A 6,217-nucleotide genomic window follows, 5' to 3' on the forward strand; every position below is an offset into this window, starting at 1 on the left:
GCCATGGTTGTGGTAACTGACAAAACTTAGGTACTTAATGAGTGCTGACTTCTGATAACTCATTGAAGAAGCCTATTCCTTGTCACTTTCAGACTTTTTTTTTTAAATACTAACAGTAAGGATACTTAAAACTGCATTTTATTCAGCTCAAAAGAGGACTGATTCCTCTTTAATGTTTAAATGTAAAACCTAAGCACCAAGCTGAATAAAAAATAGGGACATTTTTGAGATAATCCTATTTTGCTAAAATTCTAGTGCTTCATGAAAGTAAAGCAGTAGTTGATTATATTCTAGTCTCCAGTAAATGCTGTCAGACTGGAATTGCATCAGTCTATGGGTAGCAGTGGATTTTTTGGTGTCTTTTTTTTTTTTTTTTTTTTTAAATTATGGGATCATATTTCAGCCAACCAGATGCAGGGTCAGATCATGAAAAGGCAGCATAGATATTTCCTGCAGATCCATTTAAAACAGGTGTCTTCTCCAAATAGTCTCTGAGTCAGAGGGTTTGGATCTTAGAGGAAATGAGAGGTAGAGGAAGTAGCATATGATGAAGGTTTTCCCTATTCAATTAGATATAAGGAAATAAACTAGGAAAAAGATCACACTGAATAGTTTTATAATTATATGAACAGAGGTTGATTTCAGATATCCAGAGATAACTGCCAATGAAGGAGAAATATCAATTAGAGTGATCCAGCCATATTCCTTGATAGAATCTGGAGCTTGCTGTTAAAATAAAACACCTATATATCATCCACATTTTTCATTCTCAACTTTGCTAAAGCAAAATATAAAGGGGACTCTACCCATACACAAACACCAAACTTCCTTGTATCTTATCTCTTTTATGACTTCCCTTTCCGACCTTTGTTTCTTCTTTAACTCACCCAGAAGGCTAGTATGGCAGTATTCAAAGCTCATAAATAACTTCTGTTTCTTGAATTTATAAATCCTCATTATGGACTCCCACAATGAAACATGATTATATTTAAATAAAATCAAGGAAATTTTCCCCTCAGCAGTCAACTTCTTTTAGACAAAATAATCATTTTCATATTTTGTGAATGGTTTTATTAGGTACCTGTTTTTTGTTTTGTTTGTTAGCATTTAAATTGCCAACTGGTCAAATGGAACACTTCAAGTTGTAAATTAAAGCATTTGTATAAAAAAAAAATGACTACTGATAATTTTAGAATAGAAAGTTTCATAATTTGACAACATATAAGTAATAGTCTATATATGTGGCAGTTGATTGTTCTGATTTTCAGAACTTAGTTAATATTTTTATTCAGATATTTCAGAGAAATCTTGCTAGGAAAAGGACAATAGGTATTTGCAAATAGATTAGTATTTTTTTAATGTAGACTCCACATTCGGTGTTTACATTCTTCTAATGACTCAGGTGCTCTATTTTTTTTTAAGCCAGAAAATAGTTATTAAGTGTTAATCTTAAAACATCATTATATGTTTGTAATTTTTTTTTAATTATTTTGCTCAACTAGAGCTAATTCTACAAAATTTAGGAGACAATGAGGTAATTAGGAGCCACAGAGAGAGCTTTAGTTGTCTAGCTGTTTCAAACTCAAATGGATTTGTGATTCCTTCCAATGATACAGATGATAATCCATCCATGTCTGTCAGTGCTGTTCATCTTTTATACATATCCTCCAAAAAATTTACTATAGGGATCAATCCAACACGATGAAGGTCTTCCTCTTTTCTCTGATATCTTTAGAGCAACAGTGATACTGCATTCAATTATAGTTCACATTGAACTAGATGGTCAATATTTTCCATTAAATTTTCGCTTTTATTTTACAAGAGGAAAATATGCCCTTATGAAAAAAAAAATATGTCAGTAATACTTAATGTTTCCACTTCTCCTGCATACGTGGTGAAAAAGAAGCACCTACCCAATCTAATTTGAGAGGTAAAATTGTATATATATGAAATAGTTTTGTTTCATTATTGAAGCTTCAGTAATGAAACAAAAGGCTAGCCATTTGTCAAGGGCAAGAGATAACAAGATAGTTTAAGTTTACCACTTGCTGTAGGAATATCAGGAAAAAAGAGAAAAGCCTGTAATACTGATCCCCTATGATGAATTTTTGGAATAACGTAGATGTCATAGATGGGTTGTTATCTACTTCATTGGAGAAAACTTAATCCCAAATCAATAAAAACACAAATCCATTTGAGTTTGGAACAGCTAGACAACTAGAGACCTTCCCAGTGGCTCCTGATTATCTCATTGTCCCTTGAGTTTTATAGAATTAGATCTAGTCCTACAAGCCAGATAGACCCTTAGAATTTCTCTGGAGTATTCACTAGGCTTCTATTGAGCCTCTAAGATTTCTTTATATTCAGTCTTGCCTGATGAAACCCTCTTTCTTGTTACACTGACTTTGTTTTTAAATGAATACAGCCTTAGCTCCTAAAATGAGTGTTAAAATTCTTTCAAGTTACTTCCCAAAGGGGAGTTCTTTGGAGGTTTCAAGGATTCAGAAAACCAGTACTATGTATATTCTCTTAAAAGAGGCATTCTTTACCATCCATGCCCATTTAATTTCAGGGAAAAATTATTTGGGCTTGTTTTGTATATCACCATCATCGCCATATTATTAATAATATTTATTAAGCTCTTATTCTTTGTTCTAAATATTGGAGAAGATAGTAAGTGTAGTTAAGATTCAGTCCTTCATCTTTCCAGTATTCATTGTTAACCCAAAATTATTTCTGTCATATCTAAATTAAGCAAACATTTTGCAGTGTTAGGACATGAGTCAAAAAGTGTACATTCCCTATGAATTTCTCCCAAAGCTATTTTACTGACACACTAATAACTTAAAACCTAGACGGCTTAAGCTAAAAGTTCTGCCTTATATGCTGATTCCGAGATGCTTTGAAACCACAACTATTTCTAGAGACCCTGATTCTGCCTTACCTATTCTACTACATACTCTGAAATTCATGTAAGGTTTGTAATGGTTATACACATGAGGAAAAAAATACTCTGCAAATCCTTCAAGAATATAAGGAATTTTCCCCAGTTTTAATACACTAAATTTTACTAACTAGTTATCCTTTACGGATTAGTCAATATGACTTTGGCCATTATTTCTAAAAACTAGATCTGGAATTTCAATCAGATTTTTTTCCCTAGTGTTACTCCACTTCAGGAATCATGTTTTACTTTTTTCTCCTGTCTTTCCCACACTATCACTACATTACGGTTCCACTCAAATTCAGAATTTAATTTATTGGTCCATTTAAAAATTGGTCCTTGTAGCCTTTTCTAATTGGAACTGAACCAACCTTCTTACTTGATCACTATTTCTTATTTATATAATGGCCCCTCTCTCCATGGAATAAATTTAGTACCATTAACATGGAGTCTACTTAGTATAAACAAAAGAGAGTTGTTTTATCAAGTTCACATCTTAAAACAATATCCTCATATTTGATGGAATCTTAAGTACCTAGAGACTGAATAATAAACTCATAAGTAAACCAGTTATCCCTTAAAACTATACTGGTTGATTGATTTTGATTGTTTGATTGTTTGATTGATTGATTGTTCTCTAGGAGAACCAAAATGACATCACTTTGTTAGATTCAAGTTACAGTGTGTCTGGCTATGACTTTTCAGACCAATATGAACTCAGAATGCTGTACCATAGGTTGGGCACAAATGTCCCTAAGAACATTTGGGATGTATCTCTAACTTTGTCCCTCCCACATTTTTTTTTATTTTTTTTTTTTTTGAGCTACTTCAATTCTTTTCAGTAGAGCACAGCATCTTCTCTGATGACTGCAGCCATACTGGGTGGTCCTGTGTCAGTGCTTGCCATGTCATGCAATCAATTCTAACATTAAGAAAGACCTATTAGTATCCTTGTATTGCTTTTTCTGACCACCACGTGAGTGTTTGCCCTGTGGTGGCCAGCCTAACAGAGTTGTGCTCTCTGCGATATAATTTGAATGCTTGACAGTTTAGTTTGAGAAAGAACCTCAATGTCTTGTATCTTGTATATATACACATGCACACATAACACACAGAGACATATATAAAGTAAATAATATATCAGTGTAAGTATATGATATTTAAGGTGTCCCAAAAGCCTTAGTGCATTTTAAAGCTTTATTAACTTCAGAAGCAGAAGTACTACAGTAAGAAAAGCACCATTTCAAAGTATAATTATTTAAATTTCTTTTACACACTTTTAAAAATTTTGAATAATTTTTAAATTTTAATAAAATGGAATACTCTATCATTGTGCATTGCAGGTACAACAATTCTGGATATTTTTCAGACTGGTAGATCAGTGGAGCAGTGGAATAAGTCCTTTGATCTCTATTGCACTTTTAATTGAGGGATCACAAAACATTCTCTTTTAGATTTTGTGTATTCCATTGAAAGGTTTTGGTAGGGAAAACTTCCTTCAATGTTACAGAAATGTGCTTTTTCAAAAAATAGCTTTGATATTCAGAACTTGATTGGAAATTAAATACTCTATAATAATGTCATCTGAACCTGTGCATTTATCAGTATGGGAAGCTTCTGATATAGAAACTCCCTCAATTAACAGATTTGGAGCTTGTAATCTGAGAGGGTTCCTCTGAACTTTGAGAGGTTATGTGATTTGTCCCATGGCTATATTACTAGCATATAGAGACACAGGACATGAACCCAGACTTTCCTTCCCAATTCTTGCATCTGAACTTCTATTCATCTTGCTATATTACTTCTGATTGACAATAATAATAGTATTCATCGTAGAGGGCTTTCACAGCTTACAAAGTGTTCTCCTTGTCACAGTTCTATGAAACAAGGAATACAAACAGATTTCTCATTTTACAGATTAATGAACAGGGTTTCACTTGCTAGAATGTCTTTTCCAAAAGTGCACTCACTATTAAAATGTTAAAAAAAAAAACTTAAAGATCTCCAACACATTAGATAGAAAACTTATGGAAAGACACAAGAACAATCACAAAGCATAAAAACGAGTGAATAACTTAGTCATGTTCTGGTAATTGTTTTAACAATCCAAAAATTTATGCACAAGATATTTTTAAGTTTAATCTACTAAGACTTTCTGTCAACAAAACAAGCTTGATTTCTAAAATTTAACCATTCCTGTAGTGCAAATGCTCACATTTTAATGAAAAAATTTAAAAATTAACTTGAGATGATTCTAGCACAATATACTAGTGTGATAGATCTACACTAGTGAAGAGAGGGTTGCCCATACACTCAAATAAGATCATTCTTTTATGCAAGTCCTGAGACAAAAGTGAAACAATATCTGCTTTCAAGTTTATATTCTCTGAATAAATATATACATATAAAATAAATTGAGGTGTGAGTGAGTGAAATCATTACAACTGGAAGATCAACAAAGACTTCATGGAGAAGGTGATTTTAGGAGATTTTTGAAGAAATAAATGGATATTAAAAGATAGAGGAGACACTTTGGGAAGATCATTTTGTTAGCTATGGATGAGAGAGAGAAGTTAGAAACCCTTAAGGCAGGACCGTTGAAATAGTTTGAACAAGAAGTCTGAAGTAGCTTGGTAGAAATTGTTTATCCTTCATTCAGGACCATGATATCAGAGAGGTGATGCCATGAATTGTATTTAAGTGAGGGAGGGCTGTGCAAGGCCACCTGCCTCACTTTTCCCCTCCAGAGTCACCTGGGTCCAGAGGCCAGATAGAGATCAGGAGAACTGGAGATGGCCCTGGACATAATGGACCGCACCCATTTAGTAGTACAAATGGAGAGAAAGGGAGAATATCAGAAATGTTGTGGAAGATTTGACAGATGATTGGATATATTGGTTTAGTATGAAAGGGAGATGTTAAGAATAACACTAAGGTTGTGAACCAAGGAAATGTGCAAGATAGTGATACCCCTAATAGAAATAGAAAAGTTCAAGAAGAGGACTAGAGTTTTGTTTTTTGGAGGGAGGGGGAGAAGAATGACCACAAAACACAGTTTTGGATGCATTGAGATAATATTAGCTAACATATTGTACTCAATCATGTGCTGGACACTGTGCTATTGGTTTATTATTTCATTTGATCTGCACAATAATTCTGGGGATTAAGTGCTGTTATTATTCCTGTTTTCCAATTGAGCAAACTTTGTTAACCTGAGTTCAAGTAACTTGTCCAGGGTCACAGAGCTAATATGTATCTGAGCCTGGGTTTGAA

Source organism: Sminthopsis crassicaudata, chromosome 4 (genome assembly GCF_048593235.1).
Source record: "Sminthopsis crassicaudata isolate SCR6 chromosome 4, ASM4859323v1, whole genome shotgun sequence".
Taxonomy (NCBI): domain Eukaryota; kingdom Metazoa; phylum Chordata; class Mammalia; order Dasyuromorphia; family Dasyuridae; genus Sminthopsis; species Sminthopsis crassicaudata.